The 13,423-nt window shown below is 34.1% G+C and overlaps 1 protein-coding gene across 7 annotated transcripts in view; it reads left to right on the top strand.

Moving 5' to 3' along the window:
• Window positions 1-13,423, top strand: part of LOC132204029 (uncharacterized) — a 71,993-nt gene that overhangs the window by 10,615 nt on the left and 47,955 nt on the right. The gene's annotated exons all lie outside the window — the stretch shown is intronic.

The following is a 13,423-nucleotide window of genomic DNA, read 5'->3' as shown; positions in this document are numbered from 1 at the left end:
CAAGATTTTGGTTACTTTTGATTAATTTGCAATGATTTTTTCGCTTCCTAATTAACTTCAGAAGTGAGCACATTTATTTTTTATTCAAACACAATTAAGATGAATTAAATTTAATTTTAACAATATTAAAATTTAATAAAATTTGACACGATTTATTAGCACTGAATTCCAAAACGAAAGTGTAAACTACAAAAATTTAATTTAATTAAAATCCACTGAAAAGTTTTCAAATTTCCATTGATAAATAATGTTTTAGGTTAAGATTGCCTTAAAATTGAAACTGACTTAAAAATTTAAATTACAAAACTTCTGCACTAGAAACAAGTTTCTCACAATTTTCTAAAATTTCACAAGGATAAGTTGCGGAAGACGAGCATGATTTTGTTCTTTCCACAGCAATGCAGGTCAGTGCGAGGCTTTCTTCTTCTTCGGCGGAGAAATGACAAAAGTCAAATAATACGCCATTGAGTGGTGCATCTCGCATTGTGCGCTTGATTTGGACTGCGGCCAGCTGTTCACTAGGCGCGATTAGGGTGAAGCATTGTTCGCGGATGATACGCCCGAGAGTAGCGAGTGACCTGCCACACAGAAATAAATTATGATTCAACACGCCAATTGGTGCGGCCGAGGGCTCAGCTGCCGGCCGGCCACTGTGATGTAACCATCCTAATGGTCATTCAATTGAATTAGTTCGCCTGCAGATGGGTGGAACATTTTGTTGGTTTTATACACGAAATGGTACTTTTGAAAATTGAACCAAATTGGCCTCACAGCAGGAAGGGCTGCTGCGGCTCCGAAACGGGGCTTTCCAGCTTTTGCACAAAAACAATGGGGACACTTTGAGCGGCAGAGAGGAAGAGGGCCTGGCAGACACTCCAGACTCTCTGACACTTTTAACGTTAACAAGTAAAATTACATTTTTTTTTCAATAAATGAAATAAATAATCAATTTAAAAGATAAATAAATTTGTCAATTGTAGAAAAAGTTTTGGAATTCCCTTTTACAGCAGATCGAGGAAGCGGATTTCCGTATTAGAAATACATATGTTATCGATCAAACTTTTTTTACCAAACATGTCAACCAATGTTTTTTATAGTAGAGAATAAGGAATAACGACAAATATTAATAAAACACAGTTGCCGGGCCAGAAAGATAAAAAAAATGCGATCGCATGAGACACACCATCGAACACAAAAATGCAGCAGATTGTGAGTTTGAATTATTGGTGTGCTCTGAGCATTGGTTGTCTTGTCACGCAGGATGCGAAAAAAATGTTGTTTGTTTACAACTAAGAAAAACTAAAGATAAAGAATTAAATCATAATAATTGCAAAGAATTACTTTTTGTATCTTTTTATATTATTTTTTTATTGGAATTAATTGTAATTTTTAAAATAAGAATATTACTTTTGAAAATTTTTAATATATGATATGATTTAGATAATATTGGGGAATATTCACATGTTAACTTGCTTATGGGATTTGCTGGTGCTAACTTAGCATGTGAATACTCCCCATTATATTAAAATATATAAATTATGAATTTTAAGTTCCATACAAATTATCCCTTTGTATAAACGATATTATAAGATCCTTGTAGAGAGCATTATTGTTACAAACTAATAATTAATTAACTAAAATAAGTTACTTTAAATTGTTAATTTTATTTACTGCTATTTGCAAAAAAGTTTAATTATCAAACAAACGATTCCTGCATCTCCTTCTTGGATCAAAACATTGGAAAATTTCGCAAGCAAATCTAACAAAACAAATTAGCATGTATTTTTCCCCACGTGGGTTTGGTTAATTTTCACTCTCCAGACGCTAACCTATGCAAATTGCACGCAAATAGGAAGTGCACACAATCAGAGAAAGGTAGCAGATGGGAAAATGAGTGTTGGGCGGAGGCTGGTAGGCAGGACAGGCATCACAAGCGCAGTCAGGCCGTATATAATAATTGTGTTGTAGGCCAGCGTGTGTGAGGGAAGAGTCCACAGTGGAAGGAATACGTGTGCATGTAGGCAGCGAAAATCCGAACTCACCAAATGTGGGAGTGCAGCAAGGGGATATCGCCGCGGCTGCTCAAGTTCACGGACGTTGCGCGTGACTCAAATAATTATAGATTCTCGCCGACACCTTAACAGCTTTCAGTCAAATGTTTCTGCATTTTTTTTCTTCTTCTTCTTCTTCCGCAAATAGACGAATTTTGCACGATTGATTACTTTCAAGTCAGGCAAGTTTCACTTTTTTATCCTTTGTTTGGAAAACAAACGACCTCATTAATTATGCACCGGTTTTTAATACCTCTGCTGGGAGTTTCTTCTCCTAGGAAGCTTCTTGTTGGGCGGGTTGTCTGGGAAAATGAACTTGTAACTCTTGACCTAAAAATTTATGACACGGCTCTCGTTGACAGTTATGGTTATTATTATTCTCCGGGAAACCTTCAATCGGACGCGAATTGACAAGCGACTTCTTGCATCAACATAGACAAGAGAAAATCTTGAGTTGTTTTCCCTCGACGCCGTGTGTTTTAATTTATTAATCGCGAGGCCAAATAAACACTTAATTTAAAAGCTTTGTTCACTCACCTGTCAAATAAAACCATGCTTGTTTCGTTTTTGGTTTGACAATTGTTAGAAAATGTTTATGTAATAAATACAAGCACGATCCAAAAGCTTCACCTGTCCTTGGCAATGAGCCATTCTTGGTCAGTGACTGAGCGCTGAGCTCATTGTTACATTAAAAAAAAAATTGATTTACATATCGAACGCATTAAAAAATGTTAATTTTCAATAATTTTTTATTGTTGCTAATTTATGATGAGTTCATGAGAATAATGTTAATTTGTGTTTCAATTTTATTAACCAATAATAATAATTGAATGAAAGTTTCTAATTGTTGTTAGTGTGCGTTTTTATAGAAATGTTAATTAAAATATAAATTTGTTAATTTTTAAGGTACAAAAATATATTGTAAAAATATTGAGATGATTTTTATTTACTTCAACACTTCAACAATCTTAAGATACATGAAAACACGTTATATGAATGTATTTGTGCAACGTATCAATTGGCAGATTGCACAAATTGTGATTGATTAAAAAAAAGGTTAATAAGTCAAAATTACATGTAAAAGTAGAATAATTTTTTGCCATAATTAATAATACATAATTCGTGCTTAAATTGGCACTTCTTTTGTTGAAAACTACAGACTATTATTCCTGGCCTCCCCTATCAATACGAATTGAAAACAATTAAATAATAAACTTATTCTACATACTCTATGTTTTTGGTAAAAAAAAATCAAGATTAAAAGTTCAAAAGACAAATTTTAATGTTCAACTAATAAGAATTTATGAGAATTAAAAAACTTTCTCCTTGTGTGGTTTGCCATTTTGCATTTTGCATCATTTTTATTCACATTTTATTGTTTGAATAATTTTTCCATCTACACCCCATAATGAAAATAACAAACACGGGCGTCACATAAATCTTCCATTTCTGTAGTAAAACTTCTGGCCAAATTATTATTTCCACCATTTTATTCGCAAACAAACTTTTCCCAGTACAAAAAACGCCTGCAAAAGAATGGAAGAACGCCGGCTGCGCTTGGAGTGTTTGTTTGTATAAAGTGCTTATGCAATAAATTTACAATCTCCGCATGATTCTGACATTTCCCAATATTTACGCCGAAACTTTTCCCCTCCTCTACTCTCTCGGACAAACGTCAGCTCCACTCACGCTTCTCCGCGAATAATGCAAATGAAACGGATAATTTCGCCGGCGGCGCAAAATCGCCAATAAATCGCCAAAAGCGATTGCCTCCATAAAAAGTCCCCTGCCGCGGTTCGCTTACAAGAATTTTTCATTATTTTTATTTACGTCTGTGCCTTCCGATAGTAGCTGGTCGCACGCACACGACACAAACCACTAATGGGCCGATTTATTGAAGAGGAACACCATAGTCGGTCTGATCGACATGCCTGCCTGCAGTTCTCGTGCGCAAAAATGGATTTTCTCCTCTCTCCTTGGAAAGTTCACATACTTATGCTGAGGAATGAATTTTCGACCGAATTTCCAGGCGCGTGCATGTGTGCGGTAAACATTTTGGTGCAGTCACGAAAGCAGGCAATTTTCCTTTTGAAAGAAAATTAGACGAAATTGACAGCGAAATAATAAGCTGCTAAATTTCCCTCTCTCTCATTTGTTTCTAATGAATGAAAATGGAAACCGACGCAGCAGCAGCTGGCTGTGGGAATGATGATAATAATTCTTGAGTCGAGGCGCCGTGATTTAGCACGCCATCGACACCACCCTTGCGACCTAATTCCCTTTCCTTTGGACACCCCCTGGCCGTATTTAGCTGAACTCATCCCTTGACGCTGCGTGAAAACTTTTTTCAATCACATAATCACGCATAATGGGATAGGCACTATGTAGGGCAGATCCTTATTGAATTATTATAAAACTCCACTTGCCAAATTTTTTTGAATGGCGAAAATTCCGTCAAAACTGAAAAGATTTTCTTTTATTTTTAAGACATTTTGATTAATCGTGGATATTCAAATTAAATATAATATTTTATAAACATTAAAAAAGTCTGATCATGTGAATTTTGACTTGCAAATTTTTGTTTCTTTTAGCAGATTTTTTAATCTCTTTATCATTGAAGATAAGCCCGTTCTTCACTTCACATTTTTGTCTACTTTGTTGGTTTTCATTTGGTTGAAAAAAGCTGAAATGAAGTTTTATTTAAGAAAGAATAGAAAAATTTAAATTTGAAAACCTCAGTTGAAATTGCTTTCTTTTTCCAAATATTTAGTTTATTTGGCCGATTTTATTTCGATTATTAATTATGTTCATTTCACAAAGTTTGTTCAAAACTTCAATACATAGCAGAAAAGAAAAATTCACTAAAATTTGTGTCTAGTTTTGAAATAAAGTTGCAAGTAGAATAATTTTTTTTCTGCCAGTCGAAGCCATATGATAAAATGTATGCTAATAAGATAATGTATTTTCAAGAGCAATGCTTCTATTTCTTATTTTTGAGTATAAACTACGGTTTGATTGAAAGTGAAAGAAACGTGAAAGAATAATTTTAACATTAACTGAGCTCAAGCTCATTTTGGTGCATAAATTGCTTTAAATAAATTTACGACTTATTTAAGAATTATGGAAAATAACGGAGATTTAAAAATTAATCTGAAATTGCGTTGTCAAAACTTTGGTCTTCATAAATTCCTATCAAACGCAACATGGGCATGCCAAAAAAATTAAACGTTTTCTTGAAACATAAATAACGAATCCCATATCTCGTAAGATTGGTACAAACACGCAAACGTGTACGTGCAAAACGCGCACGTTGCGAAACAACTCTCGACAAACTCGCCGCCGAAGCATCGAAATATGACTTTTAGTGCCAAAGAGCACCGATGAAGAATCTGGGTCTTTGAACTTGTGCGTCGGTCCTATAATATACACCTAAGGGCGCAGCATAATAGAAATGAGCTGTAAATACGTGTGCAATATTGGCCAGGTCGTAAAATCTCTCAAACGCCCATTGACCCATTTACGACGATCGACGACATCGGAGCGACCCAAACGCGATCACGCCCCTGCAAACTCGCACTCGCTCGCCATTAAAAGTAAATAAACGGCCCTGTAATTGAGTAATCGCTCATGTTCCATCTTAATTACTTTGAACAATGCTGCCGATAAATAACTCTATGCGAGTGCAGCTGCCGTGTGTATAGAAAACGGACGGGTTCAATTGTTGGTCGTACACATTAGGCTATTACGTTGAGGCGCGCCGATTCATCTCGAGGGCCGTCGACGAGCCCTCGATTTGCCATCATCAATAATGATACTTCTTTCGGTTGGATTGGCGCGATTGACAGCTCAGGGCAGTGATCAAACTTTTGAATATGTCTGTATAAAAATTTTGCATTTTACTTAAAATTTTATCATCAAAAAGAGAATGTGGAGTAAAATGTGGGAAAACTTCACTTTTGTAACACAGAATCACAAATTTAAGGTGGCTTTGTCCAAAAAATCTTGTTTAGAAAATCAATAGGAACTTGATTGAAGAAAAAAATGTTCATAGATGAAAAGAGAAAACACCCTTTAATGAGACATTCTGTGTCAGTTTGGTATGAATTCAAGAATAAATCATTTATTTTTATTTCTTTAAAAAACGATTTCTCTTTTTAATATTATTTTACAAAACCAGATTAATTTAAAAATGGATATACCTAAAAATCTCGTAAACTTAATTGATAATATAATGGATTTTATTAAAATTTATGTTTAAAACTTTCTTATTATTATCAGCAAATTCTAAATTTTCCAATTTTAGTGCATAATCTTAATTTATTATATACATATTTTTAATTAATTGGGAAGAGTAAACCGGGTAAACTATTTTTAAATGGGATGCTGATTATTTTGATAATTTGAAATTTATAATAAATTAAGCTTCAATTTAGTGTGGGATAAAGCTTAAGACAATACTGCTGAGTTATGTTTAAAAATTTCAGTTCTTTCGGAGCAGAATTATGATCATTTGGATTTAAGTTTATATATTAAAATTTTGAAATCCCCCTTGATGTAAACTGTTAAATAATTTCATTTATTTTTTTCCTTTTCATCTGAATATAAAATAATCAATACATACTTTGATTTTCTATTGAAATTTCCAAAATTTTTGGCACTGCCCCTCGCTCTTATTTCACTACATATGGATCAAAATGTTCTCTCCGACAAGACTTCGTATGTTACGGACAGCCTATTTGACTTTGTTTGCGGCAGCTTATCTCACTTACCAACGCGCACTTAACATAATGTAATTTGATGTATTCGCCGAGAGCCACTTTCCTGACTTGCACGACGCCAAAACGTTTTTATGCAAAACAATCACCCGAGTGTTGTTCCTCCACTTGCAGATTCGAGATTGCAAAATGATGCGACTCGAAACTTGGTTCACTTGGCCTAAAGTAATAAATTATTCTCTTAGAATATAATTTTTAATGCTTGCTTACTTTTTGCGCTGTTTTTATTCGTCTATTCGCAGAGAAGACTTTTATTGAAATTTCATACGCAGATATGCGGCTGGAATTTTTATTGCGCATTGTATTTTGTTTTAATTAGCTTGTGTGGGGAGGACGAGTTTGCTTTTCTTGAAAGTTGTTTTTCCTCGCAAGTTATGCTACGGAAATTCCACAGAGGAAACTTTTTTGTTCCTTCTAATTAGAGCAAGGAATTTGCATACCAGCGTACCAAAGAAAAATGAAACCGAGTTACGAGCATATATCATGAATATTTTCCTATATATAAAAGTTCAATTTGATAAATTGCAAATTTTGTGCAGAAAAATAGTTTGCAAGGTTTTTAGTAGCGAATTTTTTTCAGGTTAATAAAAACATAACTCCCTTTTATGCAAAAGCGGGATCTTGAGAAGGGCATAAAGCTTAAACATCATAGCATGGAAAGAAAATATATATTTTTTTTTTTTTTTGCAAAAATAGTTTAATATTTTAAATATTTAGAACATTAAAATATATTTTTCACCTTTGATTTTAAACATTATTGAGCGGAAAGATTAATGAAATGTCTTTTTAAGGAGATCATGAAGTTGAAATAAAGAACAAGCTTTTCCTTGTTGTAAACATATAGAAAGATCTTCATTTTACTTTAGTTACAATCATTTTACTATTATTTATAATGTTTTATGCCAACACAGAAATAACTCTACTATGGTATGATATTAATTTTTTTAAATACTCTCATACCTCAGTTATGTGTTTGTTTAAATTTATATAAATAATATATAATTCTTTACCTAATTTGCTGTATATGGAAGGAAAAAATTTGTACGACAAAAGTAAGTTTTATTTTGGTAAAATTTATAATTTTATATAATACATGATTTAAACATATTTCAAAAATATGTATCAAATAAACATTATAAAGTCATTTATATATTATAAAATAAATTTAAATGTTGTAACCAACATTTAAATAATATTTTTTACTTAAATGTTAGCACATTTAACCGCATTTAACTCTGCTCTGCTGCCTGTAATTCCGAGAACCAGTTGCAAGACGAACGCTGTCGCTACACTGAACTCTAATTTCCGCCGATCTGCTGAGCGAGTTGCGAAAACGAAATGTGAAGTAAATGGAATGTCTTTATAGGGCCTCCTCTCACCCTTGGACTCGTGCCAAATCGGCGTCTCGTGGCACCAGCGAGAGCCACCTCGCCACTTTTGCTTCCTACTTGGATATTTGAAACGGCGTAATAATAACAAAAGTCACCCTCGAAAGTGGTGCCACGTGGTGAATTGCGTGTTCGCGGGTGAATTTATAGTCACGTGTTTTTATTTTTCGTGCGCTAAAAATGATATCAAAACGCCGTGGTGCGATTTGACGAGCGACACAGCACGTTTTCCTCTCGCTTCTTCTTTTGCTTGCAAGACCAATTTGTCCGCCGGTTAAATTGTCGGCAAGGCCATTTGTATTGCCGAGTCTGGGCGCGTAATCATAGACGACCAAATTTGAGCAGGCGCTTTATTAAATTTACATTTGCCAAAGGAAAGTGGTTGTTTACTTGGTGAACATTGTAATCTCAGCAATCATGCCATTTAAGATTGTTTCAAGAAAATTAAAAATTATGTGATGTTTTTTCCTTTTTCAATTTTAATTTTTAAAATTGTCTTGTTTTAGTTCGGATCTTTGCCGTTTTTTCAAAATAGTAATTTTGGTGATAATTCCATAGGGAGCGAGAATTTTATATTATGTAGTTTTTTTTATTATTCTATAAGTTAAAAAGTTGCGAATCGGCATTTAAAGTTTTGCCGAAGAAGTAAAATATTCCAAGTTAAAAAAGAGATTTCTATCATAATAGCTGATTTTAGAAGAAATATATGACATCGACTTTCTTGAATTCTTATTTAAAAAGAGAGGAAAAATTGAATGTATTTTTTAAGGAGAAAACTAAATAGTTATGAGTAAAGGGACAAACTTCCACTTTTTTTGCAATCTTCTATTAAACAAGTTGCCTGGAGACCTGATTAATTTAATTAATTTAATATTTTTCTTTCTTCGTTCTTGAATTGATGTGTTTTCTCTATGCTTATTAATAACAAACATACATTCAAACAGGGGGAGTCAATGACAATCTTATCAAATATTATCTGATTCTCATTTGTAATGCAATTACACGCTTAAAATTTCTTTTGATCTTTTGCGACGCAAACAACTTACGACAGAATTGAGCAAATATTCTTTGAAATTTCTTTTTATGAGACAAAAGAAATAATATCTCTCGAGTGCACACGAGAAGCATAGTGTGGACGCACCACTTGTATTTGCATAATGCATTTTTTCTGGTGGCTGCTCTAGTTCTAGGCAAAGAACAAAGACTGGAGGGACTCGCGAGCTTAATTGAAAAACCAAATATCTCTCCGAAGAAGGAGGCGGCCGGGAAAATAAACGAGAGAGAGAGTGACGTAGCTGGTCCGGCTGGCCATATAAAAGCATGTGTGCTCTGTGGGCCCGCATGTACATATGTATAAAGAAGAAGAAAATTCACGTCATAAAGCGCAGTGGGCGAGCACCAACACGGCGGCCTAGATCCTCGTTGGTGCTCGGCGCGAGCGGCGCCGCGCCGAAGGCAGCCGCCCCCTCGCGGAGGTCAGCCCAACTAAGTGAGCACCACTTCTTGCGAAAAGGTGCCTCCCTTATTTGGCAATGGAGCGCTGCCTGCCGCTCTTGGTTCTCCAAACGCACCTCTTGCGTTTAGTCCTGACATTATTACAAAATCGTGTATCTCCAGTTTCGTATCTGTGAAAAAATCTTGATTTGGGTGGGGAAAAAATCAAAATATCAAATAAACGCTGGTAAAATTAATGTTAAAGATCCTGATTTTGCTTTTGTCAATAGAAAATAAATAAAATATTTATTTAGTAGGAATAATCAAATAATCTATTGAAAAGAATTGAATATTATTGACAGTTTCAATTATAGCCATTCAAATTATACATATTTTAAGTTTATTTATTCACACTTTATTTTTGTTGCCACTTAAAATAATAATTCATACAAATTATCAATAATTTTTAACTTTTGTTGTGTAAGCAGCTTTAGAACGGTTCTTATTGTTAAGGTTTTTATAGAATTAGACCAGTTTCAACTTACAAGATAGATTAGATAGATTTCAATAGGTCGCATTAGGCTTAACGTTTATTTGTTAGATACTCAGGATTCATTGATTTAAGAAATCTAACTAATTACCTTTTCAAATCTCAATCAATGCTCCAATTAAAAAAAAATATCTGGCAACTTTTTGGTTGAAAAACGTGCATGGAAAATATTTGAATTTAAAAAAAAAATATAGCTTGTTTTATTCAATATTTTGTATCGTATTTTAGTTTTTCTTACAGGAAAATTTAATTGTATTCTTGTGATGTTCAACGTTTTTTTTTAGTGTGTGATGTTGTGTTGTTTATTATTTTTATCCTGCGTAGGAGCTCGTTCATTTTTAATTTATTTTTCTCTCTGGTGTCCTTTTGTCTATTCAAAAATCCTCTCTTCCTTCCACCTTTGTGTTTTTGGCACGCGTCACTGCACGTTAGAGGGATCGGTTATCTCTTTTGACGGCCCAAATAATTGCACCCAAAGGTCAACCGAGGCTTCTTTTTCTGCCGCCGCTTCTCCCGTCGTTCAAAATAGAACGTTAATTTGCTCCTATTTTGTGGCGCGTTTGTTTTTCGAGAGAGCACCCGAGGTCGCATCATCTCGAGCCGTGTTAATTGGATTAAAGGCAGCGGTACCAAGCTGGCTGGTGGGAAAATTGTGCAGAACGGAGGCCGGCATGGGTGTGCGAAAAATTGGGGTACGTCCAGCAGAGACGGCCGCTGGCGTGCATTTAAGAGAAAACTTAAACATTGGCTCGGTACAAAATTGGTGCCGTTTTATTACCGGTCGTAAAATTGTACTTGGGCAAATTGCTCGGTCGTAAATTCAAATTTCTATGATTGAGTTGCCAAAAATCGTTTACAAGATATTATGCAGATATTTTTGACAGTGCTTGAGGGCTCTAATAAAAGAAGATTCTTTTAGATTATAAATTACAATATATTATAAAGTTTTAAGGTTAAAAACAGTAACAAAGACAATTGATTTTAACAATTACGATGTTGTGAACAGATTTAAATAAATTGAAACGAATTACTTTGAATGAATTATTGGCGCACTGAAAAAAATTTATATTTATAATTAAATGATAAGCATAAATATATTTTTATATAAATGAAGTAAATAAGTTATGACTAATTTTAAATTACAGCTGTAATTGATTAATAATTTAATTTTAATATGTAAGAAAAATTGTTTAAAAATATTATAAATCGTTTTAAATGAAAAACTAATCAATAAATTATAATTGCTATAACTAATAATTATTGCCAAAAAAAACATAGGTAAAGAAAATTTAAATCTGTAAAAATAGCAGTACTTAATATACTTTATTCACTTAAAAAAATGATTCCAAGTCGTACAATACAATCTTCATATTTTTTGTCTGTTATTTTTAATTGATTTACTCTTTACATCAATAAAGTTGAAGAGTTCTGTTTGCCGTGTGTGGCCTTCCGTGCCGTTTTTACTCCATAGACCATTCGCACGATCAAGTTTGAATTGAATTTTATAGCTGTCACGTTTCACCAACCCCACGGGGCGAATTCCTCGTGTCCGATCGGCTAGCAAGGTTAAGAAGGCGCCGTCAAATCGGCCCAAAACGTTCCACCGGCCAAAATCGTGCTATCGCCAAATTTCTTCCGCTTGACTTCACCTCAATAGCATACAAAAAACGCCGCGGCATTCAAATGCAAATTAATTACAAAATTTATTCCCAACATGGAGTTTCAATTGTGGATTTACATGCCGGGGGTATAAATTGCTTGTATTCGCGAACAAGTTTTTATTCGCAATGCGGAAAATCGCCTTTGTGTCCAGCAGCCTGATGTTATTAACCAATATTAAGACCAACAAGGTGAGCAGCATTTAAAGCCGCTGAATTTGCATTTTAATGAGAATGAGAGCCGGTCGTGTACGGTGCAATTTTTCTCTCGAGCAGGTCCGGATCGAAAAGCGATTTTCGCCCCCTTGCCGAAAGAATAGCTTTGTGCGGCGCTTCTCTGTGTGGGCGTCTCTAAAAGGCTCTGCTTATTTATCTCTTTTCGCAAAGTTGGCCCCGAGAAGGCGGTTCCTCGCCTATTTTTCTCTGGGTTATTTTCCGCGTGTGCACCGGACCCGCACGTGGGCCGTTCGTTTATCTTTTGTACGTATTTTGCTAAACACAAAGTCCGCGTCTGTGACGTACTGGACGCTTAATGGAGTGAGTCGAAAAACTACTCCAAACACATGGTCAGTCTGCCAGCCAGCGAGAGTGGGTTGGCCCAGTGTTTGGTTTTCTAACCAGTTTTCTTTCAAGTAAAAAAAGCAATTTAATAAAAGAATGGCTAGACAGACAGCAAGGTGCTTTCATGTAAATAATTGAATTTAACTTAAGTTCAGCATACTTTTTAACGCCCACTGTAACTGCGGAAAGCATTCAAATAAGTGTATTAGCTTTGTCATCTAATTAAAATTTAAACACTTTTTATCAATTGTTCTGAAAATTCAAAAGTCGCAATAAATCAGAGGAAAAAAAGCAAATAAGCAGTCAAGAAAATTAAAATGAACATATTTCACATATTTGACATTCATAGTTTGGCGGTAAAAAATTTCTTCAAAAGAGTTACTTTGCAGGTAAAAATTACAATGCCATAAGTTGTCACTCATTTTATGAAAAAGCAAAAGTTTTAAAAAATGTCCCCTTTTTGAATAAATAATTTTTCACATTCTGCTGAAGTCATCTATTTGAATCTTGTATTCTGGTTTATCATCTTTCCATTTAATACATTTAAATAAATAAATTTGAAATGAACTGTCAATATTAATTTCTGGCGATCAATGAATGTAATTTGTGAAGGATAATTAAAATAAAATTAGTGTTTAAAGTTAAAACTTAAAAACCATTGATTAAATTAGCAATGATTCATTAAAAGAGGAAATTTAGAAATGAATTTTACCATAATAAAATTTTTTCAAAAGTCACTATAATTAATCGAAAATTGTACTTAAATGAATAAATAATAACGTTTTATAATATTTAATAGGTTTTTAAATAATAAGATTTAAAACTTTTGTTTTATCTGCATTATTTTATAATTTTTATGTGTCATGCAGATCGCGATTCTCTATAGTGGATGGATGTCATCCGCCCATTCAGCACTCGCCAAACAACACCAGACAAGCACTCTCTCCGCAGTTTAATAATAAATTCGGCCGCGTCACTTCGCTCGTTATGTAATGTAAGTGTCTGT

Source organism: Neocloeon triangulifer, unplaced genomic scaffold (genome assembly GCF_031216515.1).
Source record: "Neocloeon triangulifer isolate White Clay Creek 2 clone unplaced genomic scaffold, ASM3121651v1 ptg000002l, whole genome shotgun sequence".
NCBI lineage: Eukaryota > Metazoa > Arthropoda > Insecta > Ephemeroptera > Baetidae > Neocloeon > Neocloeon triangulifer.
Note: the sequence above shows the minus strand (reverse complement) of the source record. Positions and strands in the feature narration are given on the sequence as shown.